Raw genomic sequence first — 24463 nt, 5'->3', positions numbered from 1 at the left:
ATAGTAGTGTACTATATAAAGCCCAGTGTTACCATAGGGCCCTGGTCTATAGTAGTGTACTATATAAAGCCCAGTGTTACCACAGGGTCCTGGTCTATAGTAGTGTACTATATAAAGCCCAGTGTTACCATAGGGCCCTGGTCTATAGTAGTGTACTATATAAAGCCCAGTGTTACCATAGGGCCCTGGTCTATAGTAGTGTACTATATAAAGCCCAGTGTTATCATAGGGTCCTGGTCTATAGTAGTGTACTATATAAAGCCCAGTGTTACCATAGGGCCCTGGTCTATAGTAGTGTACTATATAAAGTGTTACCATAGGGCCCTGGTATATAGTAGTGTACTATATAAAGTGTTTACCATAGGGTCCTGGTCTATAGTACTGTACTATATAAAGCCCAGTGTTACCATAGGGCCCTGGTCTATAGTAGTGTACTATATAAAGCCCAGTGTTACCATAGGGCCCTGGTCTATAGTAGTGTACTATATAAAGCCCAGTGTTACCATAGGGCCCTGGTCTATAGTAGTGTACTATATAAAGTGTTACCACAGGGCCCTGGTCTATAGTATTGTACTATATAAAGCCCAGTGTTACCACAGGGCCCTGGTCTTTAGTAGTGTACTATATAAAGTGTTACCATAGGGCCCTGGTCTATAGTAGTGTACTATATAAAGTGTTTACTACAGGGTCCTGGTCTATAGTAGTGTACTATATAAAGCCCAGTCTTACCACAGGGCCCTGGTCTATAGTAGTGTACTATATAAAGCCCAGTGTTACCATAGGGCCCTGGTCTATAGTAGTGTACTATATAAAGTGTTACCATAGGGCCCTGGTCTATAGTAGTGTACTATATAAAGCCAAGTGTTACCATAGGGCCCTGGTCTATAGTAGTGTACTATATAAAGCCCAGTGTTACCATAGGGCCCTGGTCTATAGTAGTGTACTATATAAAGCCCAGTGTTACCATAGGGTCCTGGTCTATAGTAGTGTACTATATAAAGCCCAGTGTTACCATAGGGTCCTGGTCTATAGTAGTGTACTAGATAAAGCCCAGTGTTACCATAGGGTCCTGGTCTATAGTAGTGTACTATATAAAGCCCAGTGTTACAATAGGGCCCTGGTCTATAGTAGTGTACTATATAAAGTGTTACCATAGGGTCCTGGTCTATAGTAGTGTACTATATAAAGCCCAGTGTTACCACAGGGTCCTGGTCTATAGTAGTGTACTATATAAAGTGTTACCATAGGGCCCTGGTCTATAGTAGTGTACTATATAAAGCCCAGTGTTACCACAGGGTCCTGGTCTATAGTAGTGTACTATATAAAGCCCAGTGTTACCACAGGGTCCTGGTCTATAGTAGTGTACTATATAAAGCCCAGTGTTACCATAGGGCCCTGGTCTATAGTAGTGTACTATATAAAGCCCAGTGTTACCATAGGGCCCTGGTCTATAGTAGTGTACTATATAAAGTGTTACCACAGGGCCCTGGTCTATAGTAGTGTACTATATAAAGCCCAGTGTTACCATAGGGCCCTGGTCTATAGTAGTGTACTATATAAAGCCCAGTGTTACCATAGGGTCCTGGTCTATAGTAGTGTACTATATAAAGCCCAGTGTTACCATAGGGCCCTGGTCTATAGTAGTGTACTATATAAAGCCCAGTGTTACCATAGGGTCCTGGTCTATAGTAGTGTACTATATAAAGCCCAGTGTTACCATAGGGTCCTGGTCTATAGTAGTGTACTATATAAAGCCCAGTGTTACCACAGGGCCCTGGTCTATAGTAGTGTACTATATAAAGTGTTACCATAGGGTCCTGGTCTATAGTAGTGTACTATATAAAGCCCAGTGTTACCATAGGGCCCTGGTCTATAGTAGTGTACTATATAAAGTGTTACCACAGGGCCCTGGTCTATAGTAGTGTACTATATAAAGCCCAGTGTTACCACAGGGCCCTGGTCTATAGTAGTGTACTATATAAAGTGTTACCATAGGGTCCTGGTCTATAGTAGTGTACTATATAAAGCCCAGTGTTACCATAGGGTCCTGGTCTATAGTAGTGTACTATATAAAGTGTTACCATAGGGTCCTGGTCTATAGTAGTGTACTATATAAAGCCCAGTGTTTACCACAGGGTCCTGGTCTATAGTAGTGTACTATATAAAGCCCAGTGTTACCATAGGGCCCTGGTCTATAGTAGTGTACTATATAAAGTGTTACCATAGGGTCCTGGTCTATAGTAGTGTACTATATAAAGCCCAGTGTTTACCACAGGGTCCTGGTCTATAGTAGTGTACTATATAAAGCCCAGTGTTACAATAGGGCCCTGGTCTATAGTAGTGTACTATATAAAGTGTTACCATAGGGCCCTGGTCTATAGTAGTGTACTATATAAAGCCCAGTGTTACCATAGGGCCCTGGTCTATAGTAGTGTACTATATAAAGCCCAGTGTTACCATAGGGTCCTGGTCTATAGTAGTGTACTATATAAAGCCCAGTGTTACCATAGGGCCCTGGTCTATAGTAGTGTACTATATAAAGCCCAGTGTTACCATAGGGCCCTGGTCTATAGTAGTGTACTATATAAAGTGTTACCATAGGGCCCTGGTCTATAGTAGTGTACTATATAAAGCCCAGTGTTACCATAGGGTCCTGGTCTATAGTAGTGTACTATATAAAGCCCAGTGTTACCACAGGGTCCTGGTCTATAGTAGTGTACTATATAAAGCCCAGTGTTACCATAGGGTCCTGGTCTATAGTAGTGTACTATATAAAGCCCAGTGTTACCATAGGGCCCTGGTCTATAGTAGTGTACTATATAAAGCCCAGTGTTACCACAGGGTCCTGGTCTATAGTAGTGTACTATATAAAGCCCAGTGTTACCATAGGGCCCTGGTCTATAGTAGTGTACTATATAAAGCCCAGTGTTACCATAGGGCCCTGGTCTATAGTAGTGCACTATGGAGAATAGGGTGCGGTTTTGGACGGCGACCTAGGCCTTTCAGAACCTCCTTCCGCTCCTTCTGGACTCTCGTCAGGGTCTGTTATGTTAGTCAGACAATGTGTCTGGTTCCCACCTCGTCCCCAGCTCCACGGAGGGCTCTGATATTGTTGGTACTGCTCTGCACAGTGACTAGGCAGTGACTCTGGGCTAGAATGACTCCCACAGACAGTAGAATGACATGCACAGGAAACGCCTCAACAAACCCCTCCCTATACTCTCTAGACCTGATGTGCCCCGGCCTTGCTGAAACCACAAGAAGAAGACAGTGTCACTAACAGCAGTATTAAAATGTTAATGAAAGGGATGGTGTGTTCAATATTTAAGCCACTCAGAAGAAAAATCTAGTCATGATGTAAACTATGACTCTACTGCCATTTTCAGTAGTTATAAACCCTAGAGGGTTAACACTAGAGGGTTAACCAGTCCTTCAGGTTAAATTACACTAGAGGGTTAACCAGTCCTTCAGGTTAAATTACACTAGAGGGTTAACCAGTCCTTCAGGTTAAATTACACTAGAGGGTTAACCAGTCCTTCAGGTTAAATTACACTAGAGGGTTAACCAGTCCTTCAGGTTAAATTACACTAGAGGGTTAACCATTCCTTCAGGTTAAATTACACTAGAGGGTTAACCAGTCCTTCAGGTTAAATTACACTAGAGGGTTAACCAGTCCTTCAGGTTAAATTACACTAGAGGGTTAACCAGTCATATTGTTCTCATCATTACAACGTTGCCCTCTAGTTCTACTGCAAAGACCGTCTGAACCTTCAAATCACATTTATTTGTCTACATGGAATAATACACAGAATACTACAGATTGAGACATACACTGAATACTACAGATTGAGACATACACCGAATACTACAGATTGAGACATACACTGAATACTACAGGTTGAGACATACACCGAATACTACAGATTGAGACATACACTGAATACTACAGGTTGAGACATACACTGAATACTACAGGTTGAGACATACACTGAATACTACAGATTGAGACATACACTGAATACTACAGATTGAGACATACACTGAATACTACAGATTGAGACATACACTGAATACTACAGATTGAGACATACACTGAATACTACAGATTGAGACATACACTGAATACTACTAGAGGAATAAAATACACAAGAATGGAGCTATATACAGGAAGTACTAGATCAATGTGGAGCTATATACAGGAAGTACCAGATCAATGTGGAGCTATATACAGGAAGTACTAGATCAATGTGGAGCTATATACAGGAAGTACCAGATCAATGTGGAGCTATATACAGGAAGTACTAGATCAATGTGGAGCTATATACAGGAAGTACTAGATCAATGTGGAGCTATATGCAGGAAGTACCAGATCAATGTGGAGCTATATACAGGAAGTACCAGATCAATGTGGAGCTATATACAGGAAGTACTAGATCAATGTGGAGCTATATACAGGAAGTACCAGATCAATGTGGAGCTATATACAGGAAGTACCAGAGCAATGTGGAGCTATATACAGGAAGTACCAGATCAATGTGGAGCTATATACAGGAAGTACTAGATCAATGTGGAGCTATATACAGGAAGTACTAGATCAATGTGGAGCTATATGCAGGAAGTACCAGATCAATGTGGAGCTATATACAGGAAGTACTAGATCAATGTGGAGCTATATACAGGAAGTACCAGATCAATGTGGAGCTATATACAGGAAGTACCAGATCAATGTGGAGCTATATACAGGAAGTACCAGATCAATGTGGAGCTATATACAGGAAGTACTAGATCAATGTGGAGCTGTATACAGGAAGTACCAGATCAATGTGGAGCTATACACAGGAAGTACCAGATCAATGTGGAGCAATATACAGGAAGTACCAGATCAATGTGGAGCTATATACAGGAAGTACCAGATCAATGTGGAGCAATACACAGGAAGTACCAGATCAATGTGGAGCTATACACAGGAAGTACCAGATCAATGTGGAGCAATATACAGGAAGTACCAGATCAATGTGGAGCTATATACAGGAAGTACCAGATCAATGTGGAGCTATATACAGGAAGTACTAGATCAATGTGGAGCAATATACAGGAAGTACTAGATCAATGTGGAGCTATATACAGGAAGTACTAGATCAATGTGGAGCTATATACAGGAAGTACCAGATCAATGTGGAGCTATACACAGGAAGTACCAGATCAATGTGGAGCAATATACAGGAAGTACCAGATCAATGTGGAGCTATATACAGGAAGTACCAGATCAATGTGGAGCAATACACAGGAAGTACCAGATCAATGTGGAGCTATACACAGGAAGTACCAGATCAATGTGGAGCAATATACAGGAAGTACCAGATCAATGTGGAGCTATATACAGGAAGTACCAGATCAATGTGGAGCTATATACAGGAAGTACTAGATCAATGTGGAGCAATATACAGGAAGTACTAGATCAATGTGGAGCTATATACAGGAAGTACTAGATCAATGTGGAGCTATATACAGGAAGTACCAGATCAATGTGGAGCTATATACAGGAAATACCAGATCAACGTGGAGCTATATACAGGAAGTACTAGATCAATGTGGAGCTATATACAGGAAGTACTAGATCAATGTGGAGCTATATACAGGAAGTACCAGATCAATGTGGAGCTATATACAGGAAGTACCAGATCAATGTGGAGCTATATACAGGAAGTACCAGATCAATGCGGAGCTATATACAGGAAGTACCAGATCAATGTGGAGCTATATACAGGAAGTACCAGATCAATGTGGAGCTAAACTCAGCAAAAAAAATAAACGTCCTCTCACTGTCAACTGCATTTATTTTCAGCAATCTTAACATTTGTGAATATTTGTAGGAACATAAGATTCAACAACTGAGACATAAACTGAACAAGTTCCACAGACATGTGACTGACAGAAATGAAATAATGTGTCCCTGAACAAAGGGAGGGGGTCAAAATCAAAAGTAACCGTCAGTATCTGGTGTGGCCACCAGCTGCATTAAGTACTGCAGTGCATCTCCTCCTCATGGACTGCACCTCCTCATGAGATTACCCCCGGACCTGCCTTTACAACAGGCCTACAAGCCCTCAGTCCAGCCTGTCTCAGCCTATTACAGGGAGGTACCACTACCAAGCTAAAGTAACCGTCAGTATCTGGTGTGGCCACCAGCTGCATTAAGTACTGCAGTGCATCTCCTCCTCATGAGATTACCCCCGGACCTGCCTTACAACAGGCCTACAAGCCCTCAGTCCAGCCTCTCTCAGCCTATTACAGGGAGGTACCACTACCAAGCTAAAGTAACCGTCAGTATCTGGTGTGGCCACCAGCTGCATTAAGTACTGCAGTGCATCTCCTCCTCATGAGATTACCCCCGGACCTGCCTTACAACAGGCCTACAAGCCCTCAGTCCAGCCTCTCTCAGCCTATTACAGGGAGGTACCACTACCAAGCTAAAGTAACCGTCAGTATCTGGTGTGGCCACCAGCTGCATTAAGTACTACAGTGCATCTCCTCCTCATGAGATTACCCCCGGACCTGCCTTACAACAGGCCTATACAAGCCCTCAGTCCAGCCTCTCTCAGCCTATTACAGGGAGGTACCACTACCAAGCTAAAGTAACCGTCAGTATCTGGTGTGGCCACCAGCTGCATTAAGTACTACAGTGCATCTCCTCCTCATGAGATTATCCCCGGACCTGCCTTACAACAGGCCTATACAAGCCCTCAGTCCAGCCTCTCTCAGCCTATTACAGGGAGGTACCACTACCAAGCTAAAGTAACCGTCAGTATCTGGTGTGGCCACCAGCTGCATTAAGTACTACAGTGCATCTCCTCCTCATGAGATTACCCCCGGACCTGCCTTACAACAGGCCTATACAAGCCCTCAGTCCAGCCTCTCTCAGCCTATTACAGGGAGGTACCACTACCAAGCTACAGTAGCCTCTCTGTTCTGAAAAAAAAACAGTTGAAAGGAGACTCGCGGTGTAACGAGCCCTATGGTGAGAGCATTGAACCCTGTTCTTTAAAAAAAAAAAAAAAAAAAAAAAAAAAAAAATGTTTTAAAGGAGATTTATGATGAGGGCTTTGTTACCTGGCAACCATGGAGACAACTCTCAGACAGATCACTGTGAGGGTTTAATAAGATCTCTCTCTCACAGCTGTCTTTTTTAAAAACCATCCTTTACCGATCTCACCGTATTAAAAAAAGGACCTTCTGCTTTTATTCCAAGTGTTCCCCTCGACTTCTGGAATTGTTCCCCCGTCCTCTCCTCTGTCAGTCTAATTGTCGGGTGGTGAATATATTGCCCTCTTGCCTGGCAGCCTCACTGAGAAACATTCACTCTAATCTTTTCTGACGAGTCTCTGGTGATTCATATGACTCAAGATGAGTCAGTGGACGTTGCTGGGATGCAGAACCAAATGGCACCCTCTTCCCAATGGGCCCTGGTCTAAAGTAGTGCACTATATAGGGATTAGGGTCCTGGTCTAAAGTAGTGCACTATATAGGGAATAGGGCCCTGGTCTAAAGTAGTGCACTATGTAGGGAATAGGGCTCTGTTCTAAAGTAGTGCACTATATAGGGAATAGGGCCCTGGTCTAAAGTAGTGCACTATATAGGGAATAGGGCCCTGGTCTAAAGTAGTGCACTATATAGGGAATAGGGCCCTGGTCTATAGTAGTGCACTATATAGGGAATAGGGCCCTGGTCTAAAGTAGTGCACTATATAGGGAATAGGGCCCTGGTCTAAAGTAGTGCACTATATAGGGAATAGGGCCCTGGTCTAATGTAGTGCACTATGTAGGGAATAGGGCCCTGGTCTAAAGTTGTGCTCTATATAGGGAATAGGGCCCTGGTCTAAAGTAGTGCACTATATAGGGAATAGGGCCCTGGTCTAAAGTAGTGCACTATATAGGGAATAGGGCCCTGGTCTATAGTAGTGTACTATATAGGGAATAGGGCCCTGGTCTAAAGTTGTGCTCTATATAGGGAATAGGGCCCTGGTCTAAAGTAGTGCACTATATAGGGAATAGGGCCCTGGTCTAAAGTAGTGCACTATATAGGGAATAGGGCCCTGGTCTATAGTAGTGTACTATATAGGGAATAGGGCTCTGGTCTAAAGTAGTGCACTATATAGGGAATAGGGCCCTGGTCTATAGTAGTGTACTATATAGGGAATAGGGCCCTGGTCTAAAGTAGTGCACTATATAGGGAATAGGGCTCTGGTCTAAAGTAGTGTACTATATAGGGAATAGGGCTCTGGTCTAAAGTAGTGTACTATATAGGGAATAGGGCTCTGGTCTAAAGTAGTGTACTATATAGGGAATAGGGCTCTGGTCTAAAGTAGTGTACTATATAGGGAATAGGGCCCTGGTCTAAAGTAGTGCACTATATAGGGAATAGGGCCCTGGTCTAAAGTAGTGCACTATATAGGGAATAGGGCTCTGGTCTAAAGTAGTGTACTATATAGGGAATAGGGCCCTGGTCTAAAGTAGTGTACTATATAGGGAATAGGGCCCTGGTCTAAAGTAGTGTACTATATAGGGAATAGGGCCCTGGTCTAAAGTAGTGTACTATATAGGGAATAGGGCCCTGGTCTAAAGTAGTGCACTATATAGGGAATAGGGCTCTGGTCTAAAGTAGTGTACTATATAGGGAATAGGGCTCTGGTCTAAAGTAGTGTACTATACAGGGAATAGGGCTCCATTTGGGACGCATCGTGGTGGACTGTGATGGTGGACTGTGATGGTAGAAGAGTTCTGTATGGTCATGACTCTGATTAAAGATGAATATATTTGGGGATATTATTACGTTACATATGTGTGTGTGTGTGTGTGGTCTGAGAGAAAGCTTGTTGAAGTAAACAGATGAGTTGACTCACCCACAGCACAGCCTTGAGGGACGGACACACACACCGTGACACACACACACACACACACACACACACAGTGACACACACACACACACCGTGACACACACACACCGTGACACAAACACACACACACCGTGACACACACACACACCAGCCCATTATTGAGTGGGAGGCCATGCTGTCACAGAGCTCTGCAACGAAACACAGCGTGTTTAAACATGAATCAACTGCTATTAAACACTTGTTGTTTACACTCCCTAAGATAATCAACTGCTATTAAACACTTGTTGTTTACACTCCCTAAGATAATCAACTGCTATTAAACACTTGTTGTTTACACTCCCTAAGATAATCAACTGCTATTAAACACTTGTTGTTTACACTCCCTAAGATAATCAACTGCTATTAAACACTTGTTGTTTACACTCCCTAAGATAATCAACTGCTATTAAACACTTGTTGTTTACACTCCCTAAGATAATCAACTGCTATTAAACACTTGTTGTTTACACTCCCTAAGATAATCAACTGCTATTAAACACTTGTTGTTTACACTCCCTAAGATAATCAACTGCTATTAAACACTTGTTGTTTACACTCCCTAAGATAATCAACTGCTATTAAACACTTGTTGTTTACACTCCCTAAGATAATCAACTGCTATTAAACACTTGTTGTTTACACTCCCTAAGATAATCAACTGCTATTAAACACTTGTTGTTTACACTCCCTCAGATAATCAACTGTTATAAAACACTTGTTGTTTACACTGTTTCTAACATGAATCAACTGTTATAAAACACTTGTTGTTTACACTGTTTCTAACACAGCCAGGTTCACCTTTAACCTTCCCGTTGGATCAGAGAGATAGCCTGGTCCCAGATCTGTTGTCTCCTTCTATAGCCTGGTCCCAGATCTGTTGTCTCCTTCTATAGCCTGGTCCCAGATCTGTTGTCTCCTTCTATAGCCTGGTCCCAGATCTGTTGTCTCCTTCTATAGCCTGGTCCCAGATCTGTTTGTGCTCTTGACAACTCCATTTAGCAGTTAGACAGTTCCACAAGGAGTTGGCAAGAGAACAGAAACAGTCTGGTACCCAGGCTATCAGAGAGCTGTCTGTCTGTCTGTCTCCCAGGCTATCAGAGAGCTGTCTGTCTGTCTCCCAGGCTATCAGAGAGCTGTCTGTCTGTCTGTCTCCCAGGCTATCAGAGAGCTGTCTGTCTGTCTGTCTGTCTCCCAGGCTATCAGAGAGCTGTCTGTCTGTCTGTCTCCCAGGCTATCAGAGAGCTGTCTGTCTGTCTGTCTCCCAGGCTATCAGAGAGCTGTCTGTCTGTCTCCCAGGCTATCAGAGAGCTGCTTCACTGTCACAATGTCTGTGTCTGTCTGTCTGTCTCCCAGGCTATCAGAGAGCTGCTTCACTGTCACAATGTCTGTCTGTCTGTCTGTCTCCCAGGCTATCAGAGAGCTGCTTCACTGTCACAATGTCTGTCTGTCTGTCAGTCAGTCAGTCTGTCAACAGTGTGGTACCCAGGCTATCAGAGAGCGAGCTGCCTGCCTGCCTGCCTTGGATTGGACGAGGTTTTAACCAATGACACTGGGAAGGTGTGTGCTGTATATTGTGGCATATCTTAATGCATGGCCTATATGGGTATAGTAATGAGCCTATCAGCAGTATTCCCATGTCTGTCTTAAAGAGAAATATTCATATACAACATTCGTGTCTCTTCCACATTTTCATTAAAATCACATGGACTCATTGGTACAGCTCTCCCTGTTCCAGTGTCCTGTGTCCATTTTCATTAAAATCACATGGACTCATTGGTACAGCTCTCCCTGTTCCAGTGTCCTGTGTCCATTTTCATTAAAATCACATGGACTCATTGGTACAGCTCTCCCTGTTCCAGTGTCCTGTGTCCATTTTCATTAAAATCACATGGACTCATTGGTACAGCTCTCCCTGTTCCAGTGTCCTGTGTCCTGTGTCCATTTTCATTAAAATCATATGGACTCATTGGTACAGCTCTCTCTGTGTGAATTTAAGTATGCTCTCTCTAATTCTTTCTTTCTTTCTTTCTCTCTCTCTCTCTCAGAGGACCATGCCTCAGGACTACCTGACATGATGACTCCTTGCTGTCCCCAGTCCACCTGGCCGTGCTGCTGCTGCTCCAGTTTCAACTGTTCTGCCTGTGATTATTATTATTTGACCATGCTGGTCATTTATGAACATTTGAACATCTTGGCCATGTTCTGTTATAATCTCCACCCGGCACAGCCAGAAGAGGACTGGCCACCCCTCAGAGCCTGGTTCCTCTCTAGGTTTATAATCTCCACCCGGAACAGCCAGAAGAGGACTGGCCACCCCTCAGAGCCTGGTTCCTCTCTAGGTTTATAATCTCCACCTGGTACAGCCAGAAGAGGACTGGCCACCCCTCAGAGCCTGGTTCCTCTCTAGGTTTCTTCCTAGGTTCTGGCCTTTCTAGGGAGTTTTTCCTAGCCACTGTGCTTCTACACCTGCATTGCTTGCTGTTTGGGGTTTTAGGCTGGGTTTCTGTACAGCACTTTGAGATATCAGCTGATGTACGAAGGGCTAGATAAATTCATTTGATTTGTTACAGTGTTTAGTGTCCTGTGTTCTGTTGTGCTTTTGGAAGGCCAAAGTTTCATAAGGACATATCTGAGATGGGTTTTTTTCTCTCCAGGAAATGGGTTGTATATGTTTATAGCTATTGTCATAGAACTGGAAGGAAAAATAGGGGCAACAGCTGATAGAAGGTGGAATCACCATTTCCCAGGAGTGTGCTGTACTGTACGTTTGATGCTTTTACAATATCTGTATGATAGAACTATAGATCTAGAGGAGAGGTGTGTGTGTGTGTGTGTGTGTGTGTGTGTACAGGGGTGTCATAAATCTGATGGGGAACAAAGTATGTGAGGATGGCTGGGGTGTGGTCTGTAGGGGGGGGGGGGGGGGGGGGTATGCCCCCGTCGAGAATTTTGAGAATTTTGCATTTTTTTCAAACACCTGAAACATAGTTTTCTTTCTGCAATCTAGATCCATAATCATTATACTTAGTTCTATGTCTAAAAAATATGCATATATATATTTTTCTGCATATCTAAGAATACCTCTTGAGATGTATGTATCCTCCTGACTGGTGGTAATTTTTTCAGAGAAACTAAATATGCTTTTCTGCTGAAATCTGGGTAAACAATTAAGAGGAATGTGAGTCTTATTCAGGACATTTAGTAAATGCTTGCTTTTCCCAAGTCTACCAACCTTTACCAGCAGGCATGCCAGCAAAGATAGAGCAGCTAGCTTGTCTAACTTATTTTATTTATTTTACCTTTATTTAACCAGGCAAGTCAGTTAAGAACAAATTCTAATTTTCAATGACGGACTAGGAACAGTGGGTTAACTGCCTGTTCAGGGGCAGTATGACAGATTAGTACCTTGTCAGCTCGGAGGGTTTAAACTTGCAACCTTCCGGTTACTAGTCCAACGCTGTAACCACTAGGCTACCCTGCCGCCCCAACTAACTTGATTGACAGCCTGCAATGGCTTCTGGGTAGCTGGTTATGAGGTTGGGAACCTATCTGGACGAGTTTAAACCAACTTCATTAAATTGCTCGTAGTATTACAGAGAAACTATGTGTCCCCTATGGGCATGACACGTGTGTGTGTGTGTTGTAGTAGTAGTAAGACTCATAACTCCCAACTGCAGAGTGATTATCACAGTTTAAAGGAGATGGATCTCCCATGAGCACTGCTGTTTATTGGCTTTAATTACAAGACTAATTACCCCCTCTCTCTCTCTCTCTCACACACACACACACACACACACACACACACACACACACACACACACACACACACACACACACACACACACACACACACACACACACACACACACACACGCACACGCACGCACCTCTTTAGTATAAGGTCTGATTACCATCTTGGTGAGACGAGTCACATATAGAGAAGGGAGGAAAATATCAGCTGGATTTAAATGTCCTCCATCTTGGGGGAACATCCATAAACTTCCTGTCGAACGAGGAACGAGGGAGAGCTCGGGTTTGTTGTTTTTGGAAAGTTTGTTGATTTAGGAAGTTTTGAAAGTATATTGAAAAAGTTGAATCGCTAGCTAGCTAGCTACCTTTTTGAGTTTGGATCCCGCGACGTGGTTGGCATCAGTTGCTGGGACCGCTACTATCTATCTAGAGGTCCTGCCGACTAAGGCCGGGTCTGAGGAGCTGTTTGGCGTAGCAGCTAGCCTATCTGCTAGCTAGCTGCCTATCAGGCTAGCAGGGTTTTCTTGAGGGCTTGAATGCAGCTCGCAACGCAGTTAGCCGTTGTGTCCAGGGACCACGGATTGTCCCGGGCTTGTGGTTGTCTAGATCTATGCTGTTTGTTGTTGTTTTCATTCTTCCCTGCAACCTGCCCTGTCTGGAACTAAGAGGAGTAACAATATAACCTGTTCTGTCTGGAACTGAGAGGAGTAACAATATAACCTGTCCTGTCTGGAACTAAGAGGAGTAACAGTATAACCTGTCCTGTCTGGAACTAAGAGGAGTAACAGTATAACCTGCCCTGTCTGGAACTAAGAGGAGTAACAATATAACCTGTCCTGTCTGGAACTGAGAGGAGTAACAATATAACCTGTCCTGTCTGGAACTAAGAGGAGTAACAGTATAACCTGCCCTGTCTGGAACTAAGAGGAGTAACAGTATAACCTGTCCTGTCTGGAACTGAGAGGAGTAACAGTATAACCTGTCCTGTCTGGAACTAAGAGGAGTAACAGTATAACCTGTCCTGTCTGGAACTAAGAGGAGTAACAATATAACCTGTCCTGTCTGGAACTGAGAGGAGTAACAATATAACCTGTCCTGTCTGGAACTGAGAGGAGTAACAGTATAACCTGCCCTGTCTGGAACTAAGAGGAGTAACAGTATAACCTGCCCTGTCTGGAACTAAGAGGAGTAACAGTATAACCTGTCCTGTCTGGAACTGAGAGGAGTAACAGTATAACCTGTCCTGTCTGGAACTAAGAGGAGTAACAGTATAACCTGCCCTGTCTGGAACTAAGAGGAGTAACAGTATAACCTGTCCTGTCTGGAACTAAGAGGAGTAACAGTATAACCTGTCCTGTCTGGAACTAAGAGGAGTAACAGTATAACCTGTCCTGTCTGGAACTAAGAGGAGTAACAGTATAACCTGTCCTGTCTGGAACTAAGAGGGGTAACAGTATAACCTGTCCTGTCTGGAACTGAGAGGAGTAACAGTATAACCTGTCCTGTCTGGAACTAAGAGGAGTAACAGTATAACCTGTCCTGTCTGTCTGGAACTAAGAGGAGTAACAGTATAACCTGTCCTGTCTGGAACTGAGAAGAGTAACAGTATAACCTGTCCTGTCTGGAACTGAGAGGAGTAACAATATAACCTGTCCTGTCTGGAACTGAGAGGAGAGGAGTAGCCTGTCCTGTCTGGAACTGAGAGGGGTAACAGAGTAACCTGTCCTGTCTGGAACTGAGAGGAGTAACAGAGTAACCTGTCCTGTCTGGAACTGAGAGGAGAGGAGTAACAGCATAACCTGTCCTGTCTGGAACTGAGAGGGGTAACAGCATAACCTGTCCTGTCTGGAACTGAGAGGGGTAACAGAGTAACCTGTCCTGTCTGGAACTGAGAGGGGTAACAGCATAACCTGTCCTGTCTGGAACTGAGAGGGGTAACAGACAGAGTAACCTGTCCTGTCTGGAACTGAGAGGGGTAGCAGCATAACCTGTCCTGTCTGGAACTGAGAGGAGAGGGGTAACAGCATAACCTGTCCTGTCTGGAACTGAGAGGAGAGGGGTAACAGCATAACCTGTCCTGTCTGGAACTGAGAGGGGTAACAGACAGAGTAACCTGTCCTGTCTGGAACTGAGAGGGGTAACAGAGTAACCTGTCCTGTCTGGAACTAAGAGGAGTAACAGCATAACCTGTCCTGTCTGGAACTGAGAGGGGTAACAGCATAACCTGTCCTGTCTGGAACTGAGAGGGGTAACAGAGTAACCTGTCCTGTCTGGAACTGAGAGGGGTAACAGCATAACCTGTCCTGTCTGGAACTGAGAGGGGTAACAGACAGAGTAACCTGTCCTGTCTGGAACTGAGAGGGGTAACAGCATAACCTGTCCTGTCTGGAACTGAGAGGAGAGGGGTAACAGCATAACCTGTCCTGTCTGGAACTGAGAGGAGAGGGGTAACAGCATAACCTGTCCTGTCTGGAACTGAGAGGGGTAACAGCATAACCTGTCCTGTCTGGAACTGAGAGGGGTAACAGAGTAACCTGTCCTGTCTGGAACTGAGAGGGGTAACAGAGTAACCTGTCCTGTCTGGAACTGAGAGGGGTAACAGACAGAGTAACCTGTCCTGTCTGGAACTGAGAGGGGTAACAGAGTAACCTACGTTGTTACCATGACAAAGACCAAAGCCGGCGGGAGTATCGTGGAGGACAGTGGTGTCTCTCTGTCACAGGCGAAGGATATTTTAAACGAACAAAAAGAGTTGTACAAGCAGTTGTTACAACAACAACAACAACAACAACAACAACAACAACAACATACTGTAGCTTCAAGTGTTTTGTCCAAATGCTGTTGGCGTCAACTAATAAAATAATGGACGACCCGACCAGAGAGGTCCAGGAACTGAAGAACAGTTTGCAGTTCTCCCAGGGTCAGCTCGATGAGTTTAAACAGGAGAACTGTTAGATGAAAGCGATCTGTAAGTCATTGAGAGAGGACATCAGTTCTGTATGTGAATCCATGTGAACAATGACCAGGAAATCAGATTATCTCCAGGGACAATGAAGGCGGAACAACATGGTTGTGGACAGAAAGGCAGAATCTCCACATGAGACCTGGACGGAGTCTGAGGACAGAGTGAGGGAAATGAACCACAGGAAGATTAAGGTGGACAGCGCCCACGGGACTGGAAAACCCACCACAGGCCCAGGTGACAGGCCCAGGTGACAGGCCCAGGTGGCAGGCCCAGGTGGCAGGCCCAGGTGACAGGCCCAGGTGACAGGCCCAGGTGACAGGCCCAGGTGACAGGCCCAGGCCGATAGTGGTCAAGTTCCTGAGGTTCAAGGACATAGTAGCTGTTCTGGAAAAAGCCAAGAACGTTAGAGGAATGTACAGTGCATTCAGAAAATATTTTTAAAAATACACTTTTTCCACATTTTTTGGCATTACAGCCTTATTCTAAAATGGATTAAATAACTGTTCCCCCTCATCAATCTACACACAACACTCTATAGTGACATCACAATACGCCATAATGACATCACAATATCACATAATGACATCACAATACCCAATAATGACATCACAATACCCAATAATGACATCACAATACCCCATAATGACAAAGAATTCTAGGTTTTTAGAAATGCTTTAAAAATAAATTTTAAAAGCTGGTTAATTCTGGTGAGGAAAATATCAGCAGGATTGAAATGTCCTCCATCCTGGGGAAACATCCTTCATATGGTCAATTCTGAAGACGAAAACTAAACAGTAACAACGTACTACATGAGAAGCCATCTTGTTCAATTCAACACTCTTGGGTTGAGTCCCAAATAGCGCCCTATTCCCCCAGAGGGTCCTGTTCAAAAGTAGTACACTAGATAGAGAAGAGCAGGGTGCCGTTGGGTCTTCTCAGCTCTTCCCCTCAGCTCAGTACTGTTCCATATGGGAGGAATGCCTTAATTCATCAGATAGTGGGTTGAAAGGAGGGCTCCCCACCCTTCCTGTTGACCGCTTGGGAACAGTGAGACAATGGGGGGAAATGAGTCCCTCCGGTACGGTTGGACACACAGTGGGAGACTGGCTGTGGCCAGAATGAACCTCTTCAAAAGACATCCCTAACTACGTCCAAAATGGCACCCTATTCCCTATCTAAGTGCACTACTTTTATCAGGGCTCCTGGTTAAAAGTAGTGCACTAGATAGGGAATAGGGTTCCATTGTGGACAGCCCCTGGTCTCCAGGCCTACACTGTGGAGGTCAGAACAACAATGGGATCAGGCTCTTTCTCCTATTTAGGACGTTTTTAGACTTCAGCAGATTAAAACAGAGGTTTCGGGACTGCTGTCTGTTGACTGCTGTCTGTTGACTGTTGTCTGTTGTCTGTTGACTGTTGTCTGTTGTCTGTTGACTGCTGTCTGTTGTCTGCTGACTGTTGTCTGTTGACTGTTGTCTGTTGTCTGTAGTCTGTTGACTGTTGTCTGTAGTCTGTTGACTGTAGTCTGTTGTCTTTGGCAGTGAGACAACAGTTGAACTTTTTATTTTACCTTCATTTAACTAGGCAAGTCAGTTATTGAAAATAAGAATTTGTTCTTGACTGCCTAGTAACAGTGGGTTAACAGTGGGTTAACTGTTGTTCAGGGGCAGAACGACAGATTTATACCATGTCAGCTCGGGGATTTGAACCTGCAACCTTTCAAGTTACTAGTCCAGCGCTCTAACCACTAGGCTACCCCCTCTAACCACTAGGCTACCTGCCTCCCCCCTCTAAACACTAGGCTACCTGCCTCCCCCCTCTAACCACTAGGCTACCTGCCTCCCCCCTCTTAATGACAGAGGCCCAACAGAACTCACTGATCTCTACTGTCTATAATGATAGAGGCCCAACAGAAAGAACTTCCTGAGCTCTACTGTCTCTAACGATAGAGGCCCAACAGAAAGAACTTCCTGAGCTCTACTGTCTCTAACGATAGAGGACCAACAGAAAGAACTTCCTGATCTCTACTGTCTCTAACGATAGAGGCCCAACAGAATAACTCACTGATCTCTACTGTCTCTAATGACAGAGGCCCAACAGAACTTCCTGATCTCTACTGTCTCTAACGATAGAGGCCCAACAGAATAACTCACTGATCTCTACTGTCTCTAATGACAGAGGCCCAACAGAACTTCCTGATCTCTACTGTCTCTAATGACAGAGGCCCAACAGAATAACTCACTGATCTCTATTGTCTCTAATGACAGAGGCCCAACAGAATAACTTCCTGATCTCTACTGTCTCTAATGACAGAGGCCCAACAGAAAAACTTCCTGATCTCTACTGTCTCTAATGACAGAGGCCCAACAGAACTTCCTGATCTCTACTGTCACTAACGATAGAGGCCCAACAGAAAGAACTTCCTGAGCTCTACTGTCTCTAACGATAGAGGCCCAACAGAACTTACTGATCTCTACTGTCTCTAATGATAGAGGCCCAACAGAACTTCCTGATCTCTACTGTCTCTAATGACAGAGGCCCAACAGAATAACTCACTGATCTCTACTGTCTCTAATGATAGAGGCCCAACAGAACTTCCTGATCTCTACTGTCTGTAATGACAGAGGCCCAACAGAATAACTCACTGAGCTCTACTGTCTCTAATGACAGAGGCCCAACAGAATAACTTCCTGATCTCTACTGTCTCTAATGACAGAGGCCCAACAGAACTTCCTGATCTCTACTGTCTATAATGACAGAGGCCCAACAGAAGAACTCACTGAGCTCTACTGTCTCTAATGATAGAGGCCCAACAGAAGAACTCACTGATCTTTACTGTCTCTAATGATAGAGGCCCAACAGAACTTCCTGATCTCTACTGTCTATAATGACAGAGGCCCAACAGAAGAACTCACTGATCTCTACTGTCTCTAATGACAGAGGCCCAACAGAACTTCCTGATCTCTACTGTCTCTAACGATAGAGGCCCAACAGAATAACTCACTGATCTCTACTGTCTCTAATGACAGAGGCCCAACAGAATAACTTCCTGATCTCTACTGTCTCTAATGACAGAGGCCCAACAGAATAACTCACTGATCTCTACTGTCTCTAATGACAGAGGCCCAACAGAATAACTTCCTGATCTCTACTGTCTCTAATGACAGAGGCCCAACAGAATAACTTCCTGATCTCTACTGTCTCTAATGACAGAGGCCCAACAGAACTTCCTGATCTCTACTGTCACTAACGATAGAGGCCCAACAGAAAGAACTTCCTGAGCTCTACTGTCTCTAACGATAGAGGTCCAACAGAACTTATTGATCTCTACTGTCTCTAATGATAGAGGCCCAACAGAACTTCCTGATCTCTACTGTCTCTAATGACAGAGGCCCAACAGAAGAACTCACTGATCTCTACTGTCTCTAATGATAGAGGCCCAACAGAAGAACTCACTGATCTCTACTGTCTCTAATGACAGAGGCCCAACAGAATAACTCACTGATCTCTACTGTATCTAATGACAGAGGCCCAACAGAACTTCCTGATCTCTACTGTCTATAATGACAGAGGCCCAACAGAACGTACTGATCTCTACTGTCTCTAATGACAGAGGCCCAACAGAACTTACTGATCTCTACTGTCTCTAATGATAGAGGCCCAACAGAACTTCCTGATCTCTACTGTCTCTAATGACAGAGGCCCAACAGAATAACTCACTGATCTCTACTGTCTCTAATGATAGAGGCCCAACAGAACTTCCTGATCTCTACTGTCTATAATGACAGAGGCCCAACAGAAGAACTCACTGATCTCTACTGTCTCTAATGACAGAGGCCCAACAGAACTTCCTGATCTCTACTGTCTCTAACGATAGAGGCCCAACAGAATAACTCACTGATCTCTACTGTCTCTAATGACAGAGGCCCAACAGAATAACTTCCTGATCTCTACTGTCTCTAATGACAGAGGCCCAACAGAATAACTCACTGATCTCTACTGTCTCTAATGACAGAGGCCCAACAGAATAACTTCCTGATCTCTACTGTCTCTAATGACAGAGGCCCAACAGAATAACTTCCTGATCTCTACTGTCTCTAATGACAGAGGCCCAACAGAACTTCCTGATCTCTACTGTCACTAACGATAGAGGCCCAACAGAAAGAACTTCCTGAGCTCTACTGTCTCTAACGATAGAGGTCCAACAGAACTTATTGATCTCTACTGTCTCTAATGATAGAGGCCCAACAGAACTTCCTGATCTCTACTGTCTCTAATGACAGAGGCCCAACAGAAGAACTCACTGATCTCTACTGTCTCTAATGATAGAGGCCCAACAGAAGAACTCACTGATCTCTACTGTCTCTAATGACAGAGGCCCAACAGAATAACTCACTGATCTCTACTGTATCTAATGACAGAGGCCCAACAGAACTTCCTGATCTCTACTGTCTATAATGACAGAGGCCCAACAGAACGTACTGATCTCTACTGTCTCTAATGACAGAGGCCCAACAGAACTTACTGATCTCTACTGTCTCTAATGATAGAGGCCCAACAGAACTTCCTGATCTCTACTGTCTCTAATGACAGAGGCCCAACAGAATAACTCACTGATCTCTACTGTCTCTAATGATAGAGGCCCAACAGAACTTCCTGATCTCTACTGTCTATAATGACAGAGGCCCAACAGAAGAACTCACTGATCTCTACTGTCTCTAATGATAGAGGCCCAACAGAACTTCCTGATCTCTACTGTCTATAATGACAGAGGCCCAACAGAAGAACTCACTGATCTCTACTGTCTCTAATGATAGAGGCCCAACAGAATAACTCACTGATCTCTACTGTCTCTAATGACAGAGGCCCAACAGAACTTCCTGATCTCTACTGTCTCTAACGATAGAGGCCCAACAGAATAACTCACTGATCTCTACTGTCTCTAATGACAGAGGCCCAACAGAATAACTTCCTGATCTCTACTGTCTCTAATGACAGAGGCCCAACAGAATAACTTCCTGATCTCTACTGTCTCTAATGACAGAGGCCCAACAGAACCTCCTGATCTCTACTGTCACTAACGATAGAGGCCCAACAGAAAGAACTTCCTGAGCTCTACTGTCTCTAATGATAGAGGCCCAACAGAACTTCCTGATCTCTACTGTCTCTAATGACAGAGGCCCAACAGAATAACTCACTGAGCTCTACTGTCTCTAATGACAGAGGCCCAACAGAATAACTTCCTGATCTCTACTGTCTCTAATGACAGAGGCCCAACAGAACTTCCTGATCTCTACTGTCTATAATGACAGAGGCCCAACAGAAGAACTCACTGATCTCTACTGTCTCTAATGATAGAGGCCCAACAGAAGAACTCACTGATCTCTACTGTCTCTAATGATAGAGGCCCAACAGAATAACTCACTGATCTCTACTGTCTCTAATGACAGAGGCCCAACAGAACTTCCTGATCTCTACTGTCTATAATGACAGAGGCCCAACAGAACTTCCTGATCGCTACTGTCTCTAATGACAGAGGCCCAACAGAACTTCCTGATCTCTACTGTCTCTAATGACAGAGGCCCAACAGAATAACTTCCTGAGCTCTACTGTCTCTAACGATAGAGGCCCAACAGAATAACTTCCTGAGCTCTGGTAATGTGATGTTCCTTATCAGTGAGCTGGTTTAATTGACAGGATATCCCTCCATGCTGCAAAGCATCAACATGGTTCATGGTTTATAAACATTCTCCACGGCTCCTACGCCGAGGATGCATCCCAAATGGCTCCCTATTCTCTTTGAAGTGCACTACATTTGACCAGGATCTATAGGGGAATAGGGCTCTGGTTAGAACTAGTGCACTACATTTGACCAGGGTCTATAGGGACACCCATAGGGCTCTGGTTAGAACTAGTGCACTACATTTGACCAGGGTCTATAGGGGAATAGGGCTCTGGTTAGAACTAGTGCACTACATTTGACCAGGGTCTATAGGGGAATAGGGCTCTGGTTAGAACTAGTGCACTACATTTGACCAGGGTCTATAGGGGAATAGGGCTCTGGTTAGAACTAGTGCACTACATTTGACCAGGGTCTATAGGGGAATAGGGCTCTGGTTAGAACTAGTGCACTACATTTGACCAGGGTCTATAGGGGAATAGGGCTCTGGTTAGAACTAGTGCACTACATTTGACCAGGGTCTATAGGGGAATAGGGCTCTGGTTAGAACTAGTGCACTACATTTGACCAGGGTCTATAGGGGAATAGGGCTCTGGTTAGAACTAGTGCACTACATTTGACCAGGGTCTATAGGGGAATAGGACTCTGGTTAGAACTAGTGCACTACATTTGACCAGGGTCTATAGGGGAATAGGGCTCTGGTTAGAACTAGTGCACTACATTTGACCAGGGTCTATAGGGGAATAGGGCTCTGGTTAGAACTAGTGCACTACATTTGACCGGGGTCTATAGGGGAATAGGGCTCTGGTTAGAACTAGTGCACTACATTTGACCAGGGTCTATAGGGGAATAGGGTTCTGGTTAGAACTAGTGCACTACATTTGACCAGGGTCTATAGAGGAATAGGGCTCTGGTTAGAACTAGTGCACTACATTTGACCAGTGTCTATAGGGGAATAGGGTGCCAGTCGAGACAGACCGTTTGTTTAACTCTGTTCTGATTATCTACATTCTTTGTTGGGGCTGCGGTCCTCTGGAGGCAATGTTAAATCAGACCGACTCACTTCCTGTCTCTGAAGCAGCCACGCCAGGGATCTTCATATAGAGGTCGTTTTAATGTTGTCTTCATATAGAGGTAGTTTTAATGTTGTCTTCATATAGAGGCCATTTTAATGTTGTCTTCATATAGAGGTAGTGGTCAATGACATTCAGTATAAAGTCGATCAGGACAAATGGTCACATCCAGTAACCAAAGCCCTCCACTCCAGACAGAGTTAAGAGAGCAGTGTGAGTAAAATAAGATATAAATGGTATCTGTGAGAGGACAAGAGAACAAAACAAGGAGAGAACTGGAGAGATAGAGATTTAAAGCCCTTGAATTGAATTGAGAGAGAGAGAGAGAGAGAGAGAGGGGGGGAGAGAGAGAGAGAGAGAGAGAGAGAGAGAGAGAGAGAAGGGGGAGAGAGAGAGGGGGGGGGAGAGAGAGAGGAGGGGGGGGGAGAGAGAGAGGGGGAGTAGTGGAGAAATAGAGAGAGAGGAGGGAGAGAGGGGAGGAGAGAGAGGGGAGGAGAGAGAGAGGGGGGAGAGAGGGGGGGAGGGGAGAGAGAGGGGGGGGAAAGAGGGGGGGGGGGAAGAGGGGGGGGGAAGAGGGGGGGGGGAGAGAGAGGGGGGGGAGGGGAGAGAGAGGGGGAGTAGTGGAGAAATAGAGAGAGAGGAGGGAGAAAGAAGGGGAGTGGTAGAGAAATTGAGAGAGACAGGGGCTATTTGGAAACCCTTAGGCATGACCCTGTTGATGGACCGCTAGAACAACATCGCGACAGGATAAGGAGAGAGAAAAAGAGAGAAAAATTGAGAAAAAGAGAGAAAAAGGGAGGGAAAGAGAGACAAAGAAAGAGATACTGAGAGAGAAAGCGAGAGAGAGGATGATGAGCTGACCCCGTTAGCTCCTAACTTCCCCTCTCCTCCTCTCATCAATGTGACATGCATTACCATCACAGCGTAGTCTAAAGGCCTCCACTCCTACAGTCCGCTCCTCTACTGCCACTCACAATCACTGATACACAGAGCCACACAGCACAGAGATAGCAGGACCAACAGAGATACACAGAGATAGCAAGAAGGACAGAGATAGACAGAGAGAGCAGGACCAACAGAGATGCACAGAGATAGCAGGACCAATGGAGATAGCAGGACCAATGGAGATACACAGAGATAGCAGGACCAACAGAGATAGCAGGACCAACAGAGATAGGGACCAACAGAGAAAGCAGGTCCAACAAAGATACACAGAGATAGCAGGACCAACAGAGATACACAGAGATAGCAGGACCAACAGAGATACACAGAGATAGCAGGACCAACAGAGATAGCAGAATCAACAGAGAGAGCAGGACCAACAAAGATACACAGAGAGAGCAGGACCAACAGAGAGAGCAGGACCAACAGAGATACACAGAGATAGCAGGACCAACAGAGATAGCGGGACCAACACAGATACACAGAGATAGCAGGACCAACAGAGATAGCAGGACCAACACAGATACACAGCGATAGCAGGACCAACATAAATACACAGAGATAGCAGGACCAACAGAGATAGCAGGACCAATGGAGATACACAGAGATAGCAGGACCAACATAAATACACAGAGATAGCAGGACCAGAGATAGCAGGACCAAAAGAGATGCACAGAGGATAGCAGGACCAACAGAAATACACAGAGATAGGGACCAACAGAGATAGCAGGACAAACAGAGATAGCAGGACCAACAGAGATAGCAGGACAAACAGAGATAGCAGGACAAACAGAGATAGCAGGACAAACAGAGATAGCAGGACAAACAGATATAGCAGGACCAACAGAGATAGCAGGACAAACAGAGATAGCAGGACAAACAGAGATAGCAGGACCAACCGAGATAGGGACCAACAGAGATAGGGACCAACAGAGATAGGGACCAACAGAGATAGCAGGACCAACAGAGATAGCAGGACCAACAGAGATCGCAGGACCAACATAAATACACAGAGATAGCAGGACCAACATAAATACACAGAGATAGCAGGACCAACAGAGATAGCAGGACCAAAAGAGATGCACAGAGGATAGCAGGACCAACAGAAATACACAGAGATAG

Source organism: Oncorhynchus mykiss, chromosome 2 (assembly GCF_013265735.2).
Source record: "Oncorhynchus mykiss isolate Arlee chromosome 2, USDA_OmykA_1.1, whole genome shotgun sequence".
Classification (NCBI taxonomy): Eukaryota; Metazoa; Chordata; class Actinopteri; order Salmoniformes; family Salmonidae; genus Oncorhynchus; species Oncorhynchus mykiss.
This window is presented reverse-complemented; position numbering follows the sequence as displayed.